This window comes from Manacus vitellinus, unplaced genomic scaffold (genome assembly GCF_001715985.3).
Source record: "Manacus vitellinus isolate BGI_N305 unplaced genomic scaffold, ASM171598v3 scaffold_33_pilon, whole genome shotgun sequence".
Lineage (NCBI taxonomy): Eukaryota > Metazoa > Chordata > Aves > Passeriformes > Pipridae > Manacus > Manacus vitellinus.
The window spans coordinates 8614439-8634411 of NW_021940478.1; the positions used below are offsets into that span (position 1 = coordinate 8614439).

At 37.0% G+C, this 19973-nt stretch overlaps 1 protein-coding gene across 4 annotated transcripts in view; it reads left to right on the plus strand.

The window, feature by feature from the left end:
* Nucleotides 1–19973, plus strand: part of FARS2 (phenylalanyl-tRNA synthetase 2, mitochondrial) — a 237463-nt gene that overhangs the window by 27566 nt on the left and 189924 nt on the right. The window contains exon 4 of one of the 4 annotated variants that reach the window (XM_018076885.2): nt 17930–18042. The exons of the other annotated variants lie outside the window; for them this stretch is intronic. The gene's annotated coding sequence lies outside the window, so the exon portion shown is untranslated. The remainder of the gene's footprint in view (nt 1–17929; nt 18043–19973) is intronic. 4 annotated transcript variants of the gene reach the window in all.

Here is a 19973-nt window from a genome sequence, read left to right on the forward strand (position 1 = left end):
TATATGTTGATCAAATCTTCATTTTAGATTTTGAAGCAGGTTAAATTTGTACCAAATATAAATAAGGTCATATGCTAAAAGTAGTATAATATATTTTGTTAATTTTTTTCCTCACTTCCACTTCATTAGCTGAAACCAGCCCAGGTTAATTGAGATTGGGAACTCTATTCCAGACTACCATCTTTAGAGAGTAATCAGTTTTCCTGAGAGCATCGCTTGGAGATTGTTAGGGAGGACACTTGTAAAGGCCTTCCTTTGATGCACACAAGAAATCATTTATGCGAGCTAGCAGCTCCCTAATACCCATTAGTCTGAAGCTTCATTCTGGTCGTGGGAGGGAGAGCTTGAAGTTTGGTGGGAGCAAACCAGGACATCAGTCAAGCTGAATTGATTTAAATAATAGTTAAAAGTGGATTCTTTAAAGGGGTAGAGAAGGTTTTGCACATTATATGTCGTTTTCCTTGAAAATGCTTTGTTCTTACCAGCTGGCAAAAAGTGAAATAAATTGTTTGGTAAATAGTGTTACTCCCTTATGCTACAGTAAGCATTGATTTTTTGCATGTTTAAGCAGTGATACAGCTTAACACAAATATAGCTGGTTTCTTAATATTTGCATGTTCTTTTTTTATAAAATAATAATTGATACATTTCCTGCTTACCAACTAATGATTAATTTTGATTTGGGACATGTACAGTTGCATTTACATGGAAATTTGAATTCAATTAGAAATACAGAAACTAAACATTATGCACTTTTCCCCCAAAACATATTCCACTTTTGAAACTAGTGGAATAGACTAAACAAAGGCTGTATCTTTGTTAAATGAAGCAGAATATTTCTGGATATTGTGTTCTTCTAGTTTTTATAATTAATGGACATCATCTTGAGAAGGAAAGGTGCAGGTGTTTTTGGTCTGACAAGACCATTATGATTTTCTTCTGGAAAAGTTAATGCACGAAATATGATTTATGAAGTGGCTAAAAGGCATTTATATTATTTTCCATGGTTTTTAGAATTATTTTGATCTATGGTTTATTACAATAATTAAGTATTCCCAGATGTTAGCAGGTGCTTGTTTTACCATACATGAAGATAGTGTTGCCCAGCTTTGTTCTTTTTACTTCTTTTTTTTATTGATGGATGTAAGTATTGAGTATATAACATTTTTTTTCTGATCTTACTAATTTTGACAGAAGAAAAAATATGAAGAAACTTTCCATGGACTATTTGTTTTTGAGTTTTTCTCCTTTCTTGTGGGTTGTATGAGAGGAGGACTGTGTATGTATGTATGTGCAGAGCTTAGATTATAGTTCAGGCTTCAACTCAGGCTTTGATTTGGGCTTCCTTCATTCCAGTAATAATAGTTTGCTCTAATTGAAGGGAGGAACATAAATGTCTTAGCATACCTCAGACAGATTCAGACAAATTTTTATTTAAATTTGTCCTCATCTGCTGTTCTCAAGTAAGGAGACACCTTTATATTATTTGGGTGTCAGATGCCTGGGCCAACAGGTCTCTTGTTTCAGGTCTGAGGGGCTCATTTCCCACCCAGCCTGGACAGATGGTAGCAAAAAGGCTGCAGGATCATCTTTCTCCATTACATCAGGAGAAAACAAAGGCTACCTCAGACTTCATGGCATCTGAAATTCAGACCAGTGCAGTAGATCTGTTTCCTGGGACACATTGCGTGCAGTCAAACCTCAAGATGATCAAGCTGTCAGGAGGAATCAATAGTGACTGAAACAAATGGTTGCTGTGACTGTTGCAACATGATTGCTTTCAGTACTGTTTTACTGCCTTATTTTGATGATGAATTAGGCCTAGGATGCTTAGGGGTAAATAAAGAATAATGGAATAAAGTGTGACTGTATGACTCTGTAAATCTACCTCAGAATATGCAGTGTCTGAAAGGTTAATATAATATGTAATAGTTGATAGAAATGCTGACAGCTGCCATATTAAAATGGTTTCTAAGAGATAGCTGCAAACTTACTTATTGTGCAAACCAAAAAATCTGATTTCTTTGTTTTGATAACTTTCAGGCAATTAAAATTAAGGTATTTGAAGAGGCAAAATCTGTGCTGTTTGGGTTTTCTTATGGGAATCCTGTAACCTTTAAATCAATTTAATAGTGGTATCCAAGCAGCATATATATTGCATGCTTGTGTTTAGGGAGTCTGGTTCATCAGGGATACCTTAAATCGCAGGGATTGCTAGCCTTTTTTTTTTTGGTTCTTTTTTTGGCACTGGTGGTAGTGCCCACAGCGTCTTCCAGCTGTTAGCAAAGCTGTTACATATGTGCAGGTAGAACTTTTTTGTTACCTTGGCAGTATTTCTCGTCTGCTTTGAAGTAGCTTGCTGGAATTTGAAAATACTGTTTTCTAATGTGTACTCTGAACATTTCGACTTCAATGTTAAAAGAAAAAAATTATCTTCCACCTTTGTTATTTAGTGCTTTTACTCAGAATTGAACAAAACGTCCAGTAAAGGATTAGTTGTTAGAGAAGGGAAGATGATTCTACAGTTACTAAGCTTCCAAATTGTGTCTGAAGGCACACCCTTTACCCAAGCCTGTGAAGTGTATAATTTTTTTTAATGGAAATTTTTGTCAAAGATTTTTTTCTTTTGTCAGAAAAAAGCCCCATTATTCCCCAAACCAGTAGCATGGTTATCCTTTTGATATTACTTCTCAATGACTCTGCAAACTGGTACGTTCCTACACACATGATGCATACAATTTCATGCCTGCATGCATTTGAATGATGGAGATCCTGAAGGGAATGAGAACTTACTTTGGGAAGTGGTTCTTAGAAATATCTGGACACGTGGCTTACAACATTATGTGGGACCTGTTTATTTTGCCTCCTCTACAAACAGAAAGCCTTTAGCTTTCCTGAGTACTTTTGTTAAGCTTTTAATAGATATGCTTTAAAACAGATTTGGTTTGTATGGACATGTTCAATACTGATGGTATTGGTGCAGCCAAATCTGACATGCAAGAACTCAGCTGATTAAATGAACAGATGCTTTTCAGATGGAGACAGACTGTTCTAAACTCTTCTCTGGCTCTTTTCAACAAGTGAGTGAAAGAGGAAATGAACGTTTTTACTGAACAAGTAGTTAGCTTTTAATGTAAATTGTTATTATTCTGCAATACTACTGCTACTTCATCATCTGTCAGTAGGTCTTTTGGGGACCAGATCTCTTCAGTCTCCGTAGTGCTGCTTAAGTCAATGTGGCTGCTCTGCACAGTTCTTTTACACAAATAAATGAGAAGATGCAAGAGGAGAAGATGTGTGTGATTGTTTTGTCCAAGACTGATCCCCTTCATTTCTTTCCTTCCTCTTGTCCTTATTGTGCTAAAATTTATTTAAAGAATTGGCAAAAGAAGACTTTTCGTCAAACTTTAAACTATTAAATTGTTATGCAGTTTTTACATGAATTCACTGGGCAGAGAGAAAAAAAAATCTGTATGTCACTTAAGGCAAAAAAATTTCTTCTTTCTAAAGAGGAAACCCCTATGCAACATTAGAATCATTACACAAAGCATCAGGTTTCATCCAGGAGTATCCATTGCTCCACAGAGTCTGCCTTTGAAAGGGGAAACGGATTAGGAGATCTGTTAAAAGTCTTTTCACTTTAGGTTGCTGTAGTCATGAATTGATATTCCATGGCAGGTGAAGACAACTTTTCCCGTTTTCTGCAAGCTCTGTTTTAGGGACTTTGAGTAGAGACAATTATTTTGCACGTTGGTATCATCCTAATGTGCAGAGGAAATTGAGTTTCAGTTATACTTAAAATTTTAAGAAAATTTATTTCAGGTTAAAATTTTGTTCCTCCCCCCTCACCCTTTGCTGTTGACATGAAACTTCTTTGCAGCAAATCATGTGGTTTAAGTTGTTGTGCAACATGGCATTTGAAGATGGGAATGATTAATAATTTTCACTGGGTTATGCACATGCCTACAGCTCCAGAAAAGGACTTGATGAAGTGTGATGGATCAGACAGTACTTGGCTAGCTTCGGGTTTGTCTTTGAGCTCGTATTCCAGTAGAATCAAGCAAAAGTCTAGTTGAAAGTCCAGTAATTAAAATACAGTCGAAAGACTGAGATGACAGGACTTTGGGGTAAGTCTTAAGTTCTTTGGAGTTTCATAAAGTTTACAAATTGTACTGCTTAAAGCCTCATTTTACTTGACTACATAGTTAGCTTCATTTTTACCCAGTGTTGGTAACCTCTGGAAGCACAAGTGAATGCCTTGTGCATTGAGATGCTGAGCAGAGCTGAGTGAGTTTATAATTTTAATGGGAAGAGTGAAAAGCAGGCAGAGTTTAAGCTGATGCCAAGACAGACTTGGCAGGGGAAGAAGGGAATGGTTGATTATCAAATGGAAATTCAGGAAGACTTTAGACCCTGTGTGACCTGTTAACAAATGTCCCAGCATTACATATGTAATTAGAATTTTAGTCAGCAGAATAGTGATGGCCTGTGTCATAAGGTATAAAAGTTTTACCATCACTTCTATACGGTAGTTTGTATAACAACTGTTGTTGCTTGTGAGTCACAAGTGGTAATCTTAAGATCATATCAGTAAAATTTTTATGCTATACACTCTCCATTGAGTTTGATATACAGTACACCAAAAATGTTTTACAGAAAAGAAGTTTATTTATTAACAGTTTAGAAGGTTTTACATTTTTATCGTAGGTAGTTTTCATTTCCCTCATCCGTAAATCTACTCTTTAGTTATTTCATTGCTGTATATAGTCAAGAAAGGAAGATATTTCAATACACATATAAGAAGCCTGTAAGAATTACTTGCAGTAAAATTCAGTACCTAAACAAAGTGCACCCAAGATTTAGTACCTTGAAACTTTACAGGAAATAAAAAACATGTGCTCTACAGTGGATGAAAGCTGATAATCCACCTTTTCCCATATGAAAAATATGGGAATTTTAAAATCCCATGATTCATGATTTAAAACAGGATTGTGATTATAATATTATATTGCCTGTCTTGCTCCTCAAGTCAGAATAATTCTGGAAGAGGAAGGCCTTATTAAAAAAAAAAAAAGGAGGAGTGGCTGTCTGGTCAAGATATTTACATAATATGATTAATTTATTTATACCTGTATGGGATGAAATTTATTTGAAGTAGTTTGAATATCTAGGAGGATTTGGAAGGATTTGGAGGTATTATAGGTTTAATTGGTTTTGCAAGAGTCATACCCTACATACTCTGTAGAATAAAGAAGTTCCAGAAAGATGGATAAACAGGACTTTCAGAAACTCATGTTACATAAATTACATAGCAGATCTCACCTGAATTTACCTAAAGGAGAAGTCACATGTGCCCTTTAGATCGATATTTGAGTGGGAAATTAGTTTAAAAATATGAAGAGCATTGTCAGTTATTGTATTTTCTCTTTGTCTAAGCATTATAGTAGGTTTCTTGGATGACTTATTTGGTGTAATTTTAACCAGTTGAGCATTAGTAAAGTTTAAAAAGTATAAAACTGTAGGGGTTATTCAAAGCAGGATTTATGGTCTAGAATCTACTCATCCAACCTGATTATGCCCTGATTTCTGTTCAGTGTTTCCTTTGACTGACTAGTGTTGCATACCTGTGAGTAAGCTCTGCTTAGGGACAGAAGTGGAAGTGAGGCCTGATGAGACTGTGCCTCAGGACTACAAAACTGCCACGAGGTCTGTAAGGGCAGAGAGAAAGAGAGATGTGATTTTTACTTGTTACATTAGGTGGAGAGCTTCATTGGGCTGTCAGATCTCTGGAGACAGTACATCTCCATTGTGCTAAGGCTGTGGTTAGCATGCTGTGCTCAATACCCCGTTCTTTCTTTACAAGGATGTTGTTGCATCTCTTTTTTCTACACAGTGTATCCACAGTGTTTTCTGGTCTGCTGTCTGGTGGGACTGGGTTACACCTTAATGCTAATACGTTTGAGTTGACTATCAGTGATTTCCGTGTTCTGCTTTTTTGTTTGGTTTGGGGTTTTTTTTGGTTATTTTTGTTTGGTTGGTTATTTGTTTGGTTGTTCTTTTGTTGTCCCAAGTTAAATCTATGCTTTGTGTTCAGGGCTACTCGGAAAATACCCCCTTTGGAGGCCTATACTTGAGTCTTTAATTTGCTGGAAGCAGAGCATAGAATCGCACAGTGGTTTAGGTTGGAAGGGACCTTAAAGATTAACTAGTTCTTTGGGCAGCCTGTTCTAGTGCCTCACCACCCTCACAGTAAAAGATTTCTTCCTAATATCTAATTTAAGCCTACCTCTTTTCAGTTTAAAGCCGTTACCCCTTGTCCTCCTATCACTACATGCCCTTGTGAAAAATCCCTCTCCAGCTTTCTTACAGGCCCCCTTTAAGAGCCTTGTCTTCTCCAGGCTGAACAACCTCAACTCTCTCAGCCTGTCTTTTTTTAGGAGAGGTGCTCCAGCCCTTGGATCATTTCTGTGGCCCTACTCTGGACTTGGCTCAACAGGTCCATGTCTTTCTTGTGTTGAGGACCCCAGAGCTGAACATAGCAACACAGGATGCATTTTTCTGGCTAGAGCAGACTTGCCACTGAGAAGAATGACCTCAAATGAAAGCTTTTTTAGGGAGAGATTTTTTTTGTTTGCCTGCTTGTTTTATTGCACTTCTTGCCTGAGTGTGTTGGGAACCTACCTGATGAAGATGGATGTGTTAGAACCTCAGAATGATGGAATGGTGTAAGAAAGAAGAATGTGAACTGAGGAGTCTGCTTTAGCAGTAAAGAAGCAATTTGCTTGCCAAGTGACTGCTTTTCTATCATTGGTACATGGAATTTAAAAAGAGACTATTCTGATTCATAGAACTGATAGAGGGAAGGAGAGAAAGGAGTTGTCTTCTATTCTGAACATTTCTGTGATGGATTCCCTTCATCTTATATTTGTGTTTCTGATGGAAAGATCAATGGTAAGTCTACAAGGAGAAAGAACAAAAGCATGCTGGAAGGCATACTGGAAATGCTTTTGATGGGGTGATGACCTCATTTTTAGTTTCCACTTAGCTGACCTCTTTCAAGGAATGGTTTCGTGTGCTAACATATATGCATTTGATCATCAAGTCTGTCTTGGAGCTCTCTGTCCTGCAAAATGCATTAAATAACTCATATGGGATTTTGCATGATTGGTGTTTTAAAATTTCTTCTGTATCTGGTTTGTTTATTGAAGAAAACAAAGATTAAAAAAAGTTGATTTCAAGCTGCTTTGTAAGAGGGTCAGGCTGTTTCCTTTCACAATTAAACTTAGTTTTCCTGCTGTCCCGTTCTTTCTGTAATTACGACTCTAAGATGCCCTTTGCAGACTTATTCAAACAGCCCTCCGTCTTTTCTTTTGTGACAGCATGGGTCTACTTGAAACAACCTTTTTCAGGGAAACAGATCCACTATCCTGTTCTTTATCTTGCCTTCACTTTCTGTACCCTTATTGGCGAGATGCTATATTAGTATTTTTGCTCCTAGTGTAGCAGATTCTGTGATTATGTAGGAGTGCACCCTGAAACGTTCTCTTTGCTGGGAGAACCACTCTCCCAGCACTGAGACCACTCTGTGATGTGCAATGCAGTAAGAAGCTTTCCACTTTGGGAATTGCATTTTTAGGTTTTTTAGTTGTCCTACTTAAAATTCATCTTCAGATGACTCTGTATGTACTTTAAACGCATAAAAACATTAAATGCATTGGCACATACTGTGTATCTGACATCTTACATGACTTTTCCATGGTTGTGAGCATTTTTCACTAGGAGGCAGCTGTTACTCAAGTGACATATTGTTAAAAAAAAAAGTTTTTGCTAAATGCCACAGAAGAGATAGAAGAAAAACAACTTTTTTCCTCTGCTTCTGCCAGTATCCACCTGTATTACCACCTTCTTTTACCCTGAAATAAAACAGTATTGACAGTGAAGCATCATTTCTGAATCACTGGGGTGCGAGCATCAGATATAACTAGTTAGGAGCCCTTGCTGTTCATATTTTATAGTAATGGACAAAAGTAAAAACTTTTTTTTTCAAGTCCTTCAAGCAAGAAAGTCACAGGCATCATACAGGTTCATGTTGTGCTTAATGTGTAATCTCACTGTTGTCAGGAGTGTAGCCAAGATGAAATGTAAGTAAAGAAAAACACTGGGATATGAGGAGGAGATGACCTTCCCAAAGCTATTATATGTTTCAGTAATATCAGTTGAAATATTGAATCTTGAGTACTGTATTCAGTTTCAGTCCCCTTATTCTCTAAAAAGAGAGATCGAACAGAAAGTAGTAGAAGTTACTCAAGAACCCAAGTGCCCAAGTGATAGAAATGGTGACTTCTGTATGAAGGAATACTAAAAAAAAAAAAATAAATTAAAAAATCACAATACATACAAGTGCAGTTTGAAGAATGGAGTAAAAATAGTATCTTGTCAGCTCAGTATGTTTCCACAGATGTTTCTGGTGTCATTCCCTAATTTCAGTGGGAGTTTTTACCTAGATCACCTAGAAATCTTAAGCATGAGTAGGATGAAATTATGAAGGGAAAATCCTAATCCAAATGAATTTTTCTGCCTATCCTATGCCATGAAACAAGATGAATGGACTAACTGAAATACAGCCACGATACATTTTAAGTAAATCAGGTAGCGTTGTTCCAACACACAACTAGCAGGTGGTGTCTGTTTGGACAACCACTGCAGTTTGTCTACCATCATATTTCTTGCTATACAAAAAATTGCTGAGAAATTTTGTTGTAGTAGAAAAGGAACATTGTTGTGTTGTGTTTTGTTTACTGATAGTACACAGCTAACTGACTGTCAGTGAGCGCTCAAACTTTGTTGTTTAAAATTGCTGTGAATATTTGCACTTCTGCCAGTTAATCCAAGAGTAGGAATGCCAATGAGGGGAATAAAATATGGAAAATAATGCTGTGTTTTATATAGCAACTACCATAATCTAGAATGTTAAAGCACTTACTAAATAGATGCTGAGATGGATAAAATATGACAGTGTCTGTAAGCAAATACATCACCTGCTAAGCTTTCAACGATATAACTGGCATAAAGCCATAAGCACCATTAAAGCTGCTACTAAAAGAAAGACTTGGCTAGACCTCTAAGGAATAAGCCCCTATTATGTGTTTCATTAGAAAATTTGTGACAATGATCATAGAAATTATAACAAACCAAAACAAGACTGGAAAGACTGTAAGATACTGACTAGTCTATTCTTTAGCCCCCATAGCAGGCTGAATTTTACACCTTTTTTTTTTTAGCACAACTGTTTAGAAATCTGCATGAAATAATAAAACTACAATGTAAGCCCTTTCTTACAATATGTCATGGAATTTGTAGAAAGACTTCTCCTTATAACTGAAATACATATTTTTCTAACTTTGGTTTTGGTAGGCGAAATTCTATATATCCTAGCCAGGGTACAGTAGAGGCAAGTTTATTCCATAGAGAAGTCAACTTTCTGTCAGATCTGATGATGATGGATGGGCCATTAATTTGTTTCTTCTTTAGGCTAAATGGTCCTAGTATATACTGCCTTTCTACATAATTCCTTCTTTGAGACTTGTGGTAATTTCTCTTACTGTCATTGGTCTCTTCAAATTGCTTTACATTTTTTGTAAATGTTATGCCAAAATTTTGACTCATTTGTTCCTTCCTGCTAAAGAGTAGGACAGGAGTGCTTCCTATTTTATGTAGTATATATTCCTGTTTATACTCCTGTATGATGGCTTTTTGTTTTTTTTAAGTCACATTTTGAACTTCTGTTGAGCTCATGGTTTATTACAACCCTTGATTCTCCTCTGAAGAAGCTGCTGTCTAGCAGCGTATTTGCTGTGGTGCAGGTGTGCAACTGACTGCCAAAATACGGAAACTTGCACTTACTGCTGACGAATCCTTCTGTTACTTTTCTGACCAATTCTCTAGTCTGACAGAATAATTTCGAGTTCCAGCCCTGTTATCAGCATACCTGCAGTGTTGGCTCTTGATTGGCAGATTTAAGCCCAGTGTCCTCTGCCCAGTTATGTAGGCTGCTAATGGAAACACTCCCTGAAATTAGACCAATTAGATCCTTGCAGAAACCCACTCGGTACACCTTCTTGGTTTTGATAGTGAGATATTAACAATTTTTGGGGTCGTAGAATCAACAAATTTTGCCTTCATTCACTAGAAATTTCATGTAGAAAATGCCTGCTTATTAGAAAGCATATGTGAGGGAGTTATCTGCCTTTCCTTTGGTAATACAATCTGGAAAAAGGGAAATTAGGAATCTTATGGTTTCAGGCATGGGCTGTCTTTTCCCCACTATTTCTCAGTGGGATAGAATAAAGGTTGAAATTTTGAATGATCTGCTGGTGCACAAGACAGAAGTAGGACTAGTTATTCGTATGCGCAGAGTAGGACTTGATTGTTGAGAAATGATCTCATAGCATAGAAAATAAAAGGTGGAGGTGCTTGTTTGCACACTAGTAGCTGCCAATAGTTGGATGATGACAGCAGGGTATTCTGAGGCTGTTTTAGTAGCTTTGATAGTTGGGCTTATGTTTTGGACTCCTGTAATTAATTACTGTGTGCTTGTAACAAAGCAGGTCACAGTTGCTAGAGAAGAGGCAAGTATGAAAGTATCCTTTCAAATATCAAAAAATAGTCTTTTGTTTCAGAACTTAACCTTTCACTTTTCACTGGTGAATACTTTGTGTCATGGAATATATATGTATGATTTATTTGACATTTGTATCTATAGAAAGAAATATGGCAGGGGCTAAATTTTATGTCATGAAGCATTATGTGACATACTGAAAAATACACAGAATTCAGTGTTGGGGGTTTTTTTTTTGTGTGTGGAGAGAGACAGCCAAACACAGCAGCATGACTATAGCTGGATATAAAGTCATCAGTATTCTTACTGTAGTGTTTTACTGGTGATGTCTTGTTTGCCTGTGGAATTGAAACAAACACTGATTAAGACAAATCCAAGTCTGCTGATATTTACACTAATTGCCCACAGGTTGCTCATGATAAAGTTGTGATTTTTGAGTGAAATGGTAGAAGTCAGCATGGCAGTTGTACTGACTGCACTAAATTTGATGCTCGTGGAACTTAAGCTGAAGAAAGTGTGGATACCGTTAGGATGGAATAATTATTTGAACAATTGAATGCAAGACATTCATATGAAGATGTAATGTTATTTACACAAAATATCTTTGAGAGTACCTGGTATGTCAGAAGGCTGTGTTCTAAAGTTCTCAGATTTGAGTTCAGGCCTTAAGATGCCAATTAGTACTGTGTAAGGTACATCTAGTGCTGGATTCAGGCACCAGAACTGTACATGATTTTATAGTTATCTTTATAAGGCTTACCTGGCAATGAGTTGGGTGCCACCCTTCTGCAAAGTGGTGAATTTCAGCTTGAAGTGTGAATATGTCATCTACAGACATACCAAAAGATACTTTTTTTATCGTTTATTTCCCAATTTACAGCAAACTTAGAAAAAGGGCAACAGAAAGTGCCTCAGGTTAAAAGACCAGTGAAATTTAGCTCTTCTTTTTCTGATGAAACATTTTGCTTTACCCACTTTACGTGGTATCAAATTTAACATAATAACAGAGAAGTAATTTGAAAGTGTAAGACAGTAAAAGACCTTTCCCTAGTTTTCTACTTTGTTGTGAGAAGAATTTAAGGGAAAAATGTCTAATTTAGTGCTTTATAGTTATTTTATTTTAAATTCATGTAGTGCTAAAGAAGACTGAATGCCCACAACAGGTCTATGACAGCAATGATAATGCAGGAAACTACATTTCCCCTGCTTCTATCTTAATTAAACAGCATCAGCCTGGAAGCAAGAGGTTGTAATTTGTTATTATTTTTTATATTTTCTGTCTCCCTGTACCCAGTATTGGATCTTCTGCTGTAATTATGAACAGAGGTGCCGACTGTAATGATGTATTTTATACATGATTTTGCAATAGTCTGTGATTGAAGGTCCCTTCACTGGATGTAATTCTTCTTTAACTGATGTTGAAATGTTAACATCATGCCATGGTTGCTTTCCTTTCCTATGAGCTGTATTTCTTGGTAGCTCTATAGTAATAAGTAAATAGGAATTGAAAAGACAGACTTCCGTTTCATTCAACTTAAATTCAAGTCTTCACATCTCTTTGGTAAATTTGCAGTAAACTCACTCAATTTTTTTTTTTCCAAATAACATGCCTTAAAAAACCAAAGTTCATTTTTTGTGGCATTGCTTTTCAGCTTTGCAGAAAATTTAAACATTCCTATCCAGTCTGTTGATCCTTATTTATCAACTCTGTGGTGTCAAGGAGTGAACTACACACTGAAAGCAATCAACAACTGTTTGAGTCAATCTAATTATTCTACTCTGTCTCCCAGCAAATGACAGAGAGAAGAACTGGAAAAAGAGAGTTTTCAGCCCAGACGCCAGTGATTGCATTGGAATGGCAGAAAATTAAATGCCATAAAGGCCCAGGGTAGCAGCTTTAACTTTCAGAATTAAAAAAAGCTTCATCCTGAGACTTTTCATCCTTGGCTTAGTTACCTGATAGATTTTATGGAAATATTTCTCAACAAAGTTTGGTTGTTCTACCATGTCTAAGTAAATGTCAAAGGCAGCAGTTGGGCATTCAGGGTTTTATGGTGGGTTGACAGAAAATAATTGTTATTAAAAAGTCCCAAACAACATACACCAATACCCCTTCCCCTGTCCCAAACCCCAAACAACAAAAAACCGATGTCAAATAATTTAGACTGAATAATAAAGGATCTGATAATTTAAGAATGTTTTTCAGCCCTTATTTTATTCACTGAAATAATGTTTTAGCTTCATGTGAGTAATTTTTTTTTAAATAGTATTTGGTGTTCAGTCTGGCTTTAGCTAAGAACAGACCCCAAAACAGCTTTAGAAATGTCTGGACTGTCATGTGGTTGGAACAGAGTAGAGTCCTGCAACATCATCCAGCTGAGCACACATCTTGGTGTGACTGGAGGGTGGTGAGGGTATGTAAACAACTGAAAATGTTTAGTTGTAATTTACAAATATTAAATTACAACATGCAGGTTTATTTTAGAGGCACAGAAGTTAGATGTTTACAATTATGCATTGAAATCTTTACCGTTTTGATTACTTGTTTTTGACTAAATTGGGACTTCACATTTGGGCATTCAATAGATTTGTAGAAAGTCAGGTTCACCAGACATGATGAATATGATTTTGTCTACTCAGCCTCAAAAGTAAAGTCCAATATTCATATTTTAATGTTGCTTAGAAAATGAGATGATGTGCTATGCTAGGCCAGATTTGGTTGTATCAAATAACAAGCTGGACAAATTTCCTGTAATTTTTTTGGTTCTTTGAGTATACATAGAATAGCAGCATGAAAATAAAATTAATATTTTTTAAAGACCGAATAAGGTAATAACTACAGAGAAAAAAACCCCAAAATATAACCAGTCAATCCCTATGTTGGTTGCATGATAGCTTATATTTGGGAAATTGAACCAGTGAACTAGCAGGTACAGATAATAAAACAAGTCTAAACCATCATTTTTATTTAATAGGTCTGGGCAGTGGTCCCTGGAACTCCAGGAATTTAATATAAAAGGTTCGTAATGAAAAAATGTTAGTACACATCATAAATCTGTGGCTGTCTGAGTTAGATGTTGTATAGATGCTGGTTATGTTTTCCTTTGCTGAGTAAGAACTGATTGCCCTTACCTGTAGCTCATTATAGCAGTAGTCTCTTAGTTTTTATGTCTGCAAGGGAGAGGGACTGTGGCCATGCCTTTAATCTTAAACTAACTCATTGTGACCTTCCAGGTCCTGCATAGTTGATTCTGGCGTCAGCAAGTCACTGTCTCCTGCCTTATTGCACATTTGAGACCTGCATCTCTGTTCAGTAATGATTTGGTTTCAAAGCATATTATAATGCTTTTAAATTAGACTGTCAATTTGCTTTCTGTGTGCCTGCTGGTAATAGTAAAGATTATAATGTAGGATTATTTAGCACTAGTATGTGGTATCTGTCACTACTGACCTCACATTTCTTTCTGATTGCCTATACTGGTGGCACCAGGCATGACAATTTTCCTTTCTAGGTGCTGTATCTTTATATTTCATCTGTAGTCTGCCTTTCATCAATGACTACTACAGTGGTAGCAACACATGGTGTAGGAGACATCTTCTTTGCTGTTTCATGACACTGGTTAGATTTACTTTCTTTTTCCTTTTCTACCAAGTTGTCATGGGCTTTTTGTGAGCTCTGCTGAGCTCTTGGACCTTGGTTTTGCAAAACTCTTCAGCAAATGCTCACTGCTGTGCAGGCACCAGGCCGGCACCAGGTGCTTTGGCCCCAGCAAAGCCAAATCATAAGGCTGATGACATTCTGTGGCTTTTGTCTAGGTTTTCACTGGTAAATATGATTGAAAAACTCTTATCTTTATTGTCTGCTTTAGATCTCATTATGTATTGTGTTTGTTTGAATCTCAGATGACTCTTAGTTCTAACAACTGATACAGGAGAGACAGCCCACCATGTAATACTCTTTTCCCTGGCTGGACTGGCAGGCTGACATGATTCACTCTGCATAATCTGAGGCAAGAGCAGCAGCACAGTTAGATGCAATGTGAAACTTTCTCAAAAGAGGCACCTAACAGAGTTTGGTAGATGACAAGTTGACCATGAGCCAGCAGTGTGCTCTTGCAGCTAGGAGGGTCAGTGGTCTCCTGGGGTGCCTCAGGAAGAGTGTGGCCAGCAGGTCGAGGGAGGTGATGCTGCCCCTCACTTGGCCCTAGTGAGGACACTTCTGGAGTGCTGTGTCCAGTTCTGGGTTCCTCAGTACAAGAACAACAAGGACCTACTGGAGAAGGTCCAGTGAAGGGCCACAAAAATGATGAGGAGTCTGGAGCATCTCTCTTATGAGAAGAGACTGCAGGAGCTGGGCCTGATTAGTCTGGAGAAGACTGAGAGGGGATCTCATCACTGCATGTAAATATCTCAAAAGTTGGTGCCGAGGGGATGTTGCTAGACTCTTTTCGGTGGTGCCCAGTGACAGAACGAGGAGTAATGACCATAAACTAAAACACAAGAAAGAGGCTGCCCAGGAAGGTTGTGGAGTCTCCCTGTCTGGAGACATTCCAAACCCACCTGAGTGCATTCCTGTATAACCTGCTCTAGGTGATCCTGCCTTGGCAGAGATGTTGGACTAGGGGATCTCCAGAGGTCCCTTCCAACCCTAACTGTTTTGTGATTCTGTGATATAATTTCCTTATTGAAGTAAATGCTGTCTTTGGTTCTGGTAAATGTGGTGAGCAGAGGTGAAATCCTGTTTAGAAGAAGACAATTTGTGAATGCCATGTTGGATTGCAGGCCAACCCTGCTATAGGCCAGGTCCAGTAGCAATAGTCTGTCCCATGCCACTTCACCCAGTTTGTTGCTTTCTTCTCTCATATCCCTGTTTGCCTTAATGCTTCATTTATATACCTTCCCATCTTCCCTAAATGTCTTCTGCCTCTCCAGTTGATCTTTCCTGGTCATGCTAAATACGTAATTGTAATTACAATGTCATTGAAGTTTGAGCCGCAATACAGACAGAGCAATGACTCTGTAATTCTTGCTCAAGGAATGTAGGTTTGAGCCTTAAAGTTCTGCACATTCAGGGAGAAGGTTGTTTCAGTGGTAATAACTCGGTATTTCTGAACTATTCAACTTGGTTCCTAAAAAGCAGTTTTGGCAAGCTGCTTTCAGAACGTTTTGATTCTATTCACCGTAGCCATTATACATGCTAAAATGTTGATAAAATGATATTGCAAACAACAAAAAAATTCTGAACATGGGGAAAAATGACAATGTAATCAAAACAATTTGGAAAAAACCCACACCAACGTATTCACGTACAGTGCTTTTGACTTGGGAGCTGCCGGACTAATGGATATAAATAATGCAATGCTTTTCCCATGAGGGTATTGTAGAGCTTAATTGGTTAATGGCTGAAAAGCACTTTGAAATCCAATGTAGAGATATGGTTTGGAAGAGCAGAGTGCTGCTTAATGAAAGTCTAAATGCTTCTGCATAACACTGTTCTGGATATATGTCAGTGTGTCCAATTGGTGTCAGTGGTGATTGAATCCACGAATCACATTGTTGGACATATTTAACATTTGGCAAAGTGACTATGGCTATGTTTTGGTAAACCATCATACATTATTACTTTGCTTTATTTGCTAATAGGACCATCTTCTTTTTAACGAAAATTTTAGATTACTTTTTAATATACGATGATGCTTTGCATGCTTTTCAAATTTGCTTACAGTAAAAATTAGTGATGTCCCTTTAAAAACTAACCCTTCAAATTTATTATATAAAGAATGGTATATAAAATTATAGTATGCCTGGCCCTAAAACATACTTATATTAAAATTATATGAAAATTTATGAATAAATATAAAACATGGAGTCTGATGAAAACTTTTTTAATCCTTTTGTTTTGCAAGTTCCTGTTATGAAGAAATGAGACTTGGAAACTCAGAGAACTGATTTAGATCTTTAGTCTGTTTAGGGAGTGTAGATTTTAACATGTGATTTGACAGAGTGGTCAAATTTCGCCTTTGTTTTTCTTCACTGTGATTTGTGAGGAAACCTTAAGAAGAGTGTATGTGTTTGGTCTTGTGTATCTTTGTTGGTTTTGGTTTATTTGATTTATTGGAATTGGTGTTTTTTTTCATTTGTTTATGAGAATTTTCAATAATTAAGTGGCTTCTGTGTTGCCACCTTTTAGCTCCCATATTACATGGTAAGCAATTTATTTGCAAAGAACATCACTAGAATAAACGTCTTGAATGAATCAAGATTTGAAAACATGAATTCTAGACTTAGAGCAGCTCACAGTCTCTTTCAGAAGTTAGTATCTGTTATTACTAATTCTGAATCCGATGAATTTTTATATTTAAATATTCCCATTCATTAACTTACTGTTTCCTTCCAAAGCTTATGAGTATGGACAAGCAAATGAAAGTGATTTTTTTTTTTCCTTCCCCTTTTCTCTTTTAAGTGCTTAGTTTGTACTGCCCTAGCTTGGCATCTTATTATTAGCCTCTTTGTGTGGCTGCCAAGGTTTATTGCATAATTTTCTTGACAAATGGCTTAGTCATTAATATTTCAGCTCTGTTCCTACCAGCCTCAGAGAAGTGGTATGCCCCAGGCAGGTAAATGTAGTGCCTTCCTTAGAAACCTTCTAATCTTTTCCTTAAATGCTTTGTCAGAGCCCATAACAGATAAATGAAGATGCAGTTCAAACTAGGGATGACTTATTTGTACACACATGACCATACATTTTCTAACTAGGAGGTCTTGGACTGCAGTGGAGTTTCCACTGCGAGCATCTGCGTATTCTATTCTTTATCCCTACTAAAATCTGTGAGACTTATTGATTCTGAAGTAAAATCCGTAGAGATATTTGTGTCTGTCTTTCTTTTTTTGTTGAAATATGCTGTTGAAAAATGCATAGTCCTGATAAAGGCTCTGTCTGTTCACACTTTCATTATTTCTATAACAGAGACACACCAAGGAATGATAGTCAAGCTGAGTCAGAGTTTGAGTTGAGATCAAGTTCACATCACAGCTAGGTCTGAGGTGTGGAACTCTGGTGATATTTTGGCTCAAGATCATAGCAAATTTGTGAAACTGATCTCTTTAAAGGTTGATGTGACAGAAAATTGATGTGACAGAAAACTTAGAATACTCCTGCTGCTATTTAGGGTTGAAACATCATAAAAAAGGCTTGTTCAATTTAAATATTGATTGCATACATGTTACAACCATGAAATAACTCCCTGATCTAAAATATTAATTATATTTTTTATTTCATAATAATACTTAAATTATTCTTTTAAACTACAGTGTGTTGGCTAAGGTATTACTAAGGAGGGCATCTGGAGATCTGTGGTAAGTCATGGATTTCCCTAGTTCTCCTGAAGAACGGACGGAGAATCATTACTGCAGGGAAACAGCAGGTAAAGCTGAAGACTTTTTCTCGTTTGTGGATGAACTGAGTGATTCATGTTAGCTGCCTCCTCTGGCACGACGCGTCTCAATCATTCTGTTTTCTTACTATTGAGTGGACTGGGTTTGTTTCTGAGGCATCAGAAACTTGGGTTGTTGGGCATGTTGAATATTTTGCAGCTGAAGTTTAAATGTAGCCCATAGGGTAGCATGTGCATTGTATCTGGGTGTGTAAGATGTTGCTGAGTTTCTTTCTACCGTTTCCTTGGAGGAGGCAGGCAATCATTATTTGATTGGTGCATAACACCTTCTGAGTTGAAGGATATCTTCTTTGTCTGCCACAGGCACCTCCAAAGGGCTGGGCTGCTGTTGCCATTGCTGGGAAGGATCCAGCCCTTCTGGTGGCTGTGCTTGAGTGGTTGAGCCATTCTGCCTGCAATTGTAGAACTAAAGCATATACTTATAGCTTTATACTTTTCTGCAGTGTATTGCAGTGTGTTGCTTCACCCCACAGAGATCACCAACACGTGGTAACACACCCAGAGGTGACTTTCTCTGTGTGAGAAGCAGGGCTGAGGTTCAGGAGGTTCTGCTGTTTAAGGGATGCAGTGTGCACCACACATATGGCCCCCCAGACTGCCTAGTTTTTGTTTTATGGTGTAGTATTTTGCATTACCATAATAGAAATTATTAAGGCTTGAAATTAATTACTTAAACTTCCTTGACTGTCCTTTGCACTGTTACTGAGTCTACAGATCCAATTCTTGGTATTTAATAACTGACTTCATAAAAGTTATTGCTCTCTCCTCTTGTTAAGGCAGGATAAGGTCTCTATTGTTCAATTATGCCCAAATAGTGTAGTTAATCCATGAGAACTAAGAAAGTACACCAGTACACATAAATACAGCTAATATTTAATTTCTAAACAAATTTATTTGTACTCATATGAAATTCTGTAGGAGTAAAATTCTTGTTGGAATATACCTCTGTAGAAAAATACAGATAATTGAGTTGCAGATATTGAAGATAAAAAGCAGACAGCAGAGGTAGTGGTCAAGTCTTGACTACAGTGAGGATTTTATAGGTATTTGAAAGTCTGTCCCTTTCATCTGACAGTTATTTACAATATGTCTTCTAACGCAGAAAGCTGTTTGGCAACATTTTCAAGGTATTGGAAAAAGAATATTCCCTCAGCAGCCAAAGGTAGTGTTTTTTCAGATTGCATTCCATGAGAAATGGATATATTTAAAAGCAGGAGACACATTTGAGAATATTTAAGAATGATTTGTGCATTGCCTTTTCACAGTCTGTAATTTGCAATATAATATATTCAAAATGTGTTTGGATAATGAGGATTTTCCCTTAAAATATGGAACCGACTATTAGCTGTTTTGTGTCCTTGTGGAGAAAGGGGAGAACACAGGTATGTCAGCAGGAGCTCAGGTTCACAGCTGCTTTATTTTCAGTAGTATTGTGTACCTTAGTCATAGATGGCACACTATTGAAAGCTATCACTAAAGGGCCTTATTGCGATTTCTTCAGTAAATGACAGAGTCTGTTTTAATTTGTGCAAAAATAAATCAAGAAATAATTGATGTATAAATGAGAGAAAACCAGATATTGTTTCTGAGCAGGGGTGATTTTCCTTAATTTAATCTACTGTCATGCATATATATAATATTTTTTTCAACGATAATGAAATCATTGAATTTCCTCTGAATTTGCTTGATTTGCTTTTATTCATCTGGTTTTTTTCAGTCTAACTGCAAATAGTATGATTAGACGGTTCACCTTAAACTTCTGAATTTTGCATATTAGGGAGTTTGGTGTCGTTCCATCCCCCCAGACATCTGAATTTGTTAACTTCTATTGTCAATTATGCTGTATACTTTTCTCTTTTGAAAAATTGTATACTGTCTGACTACCAATTTGATGTACCTGA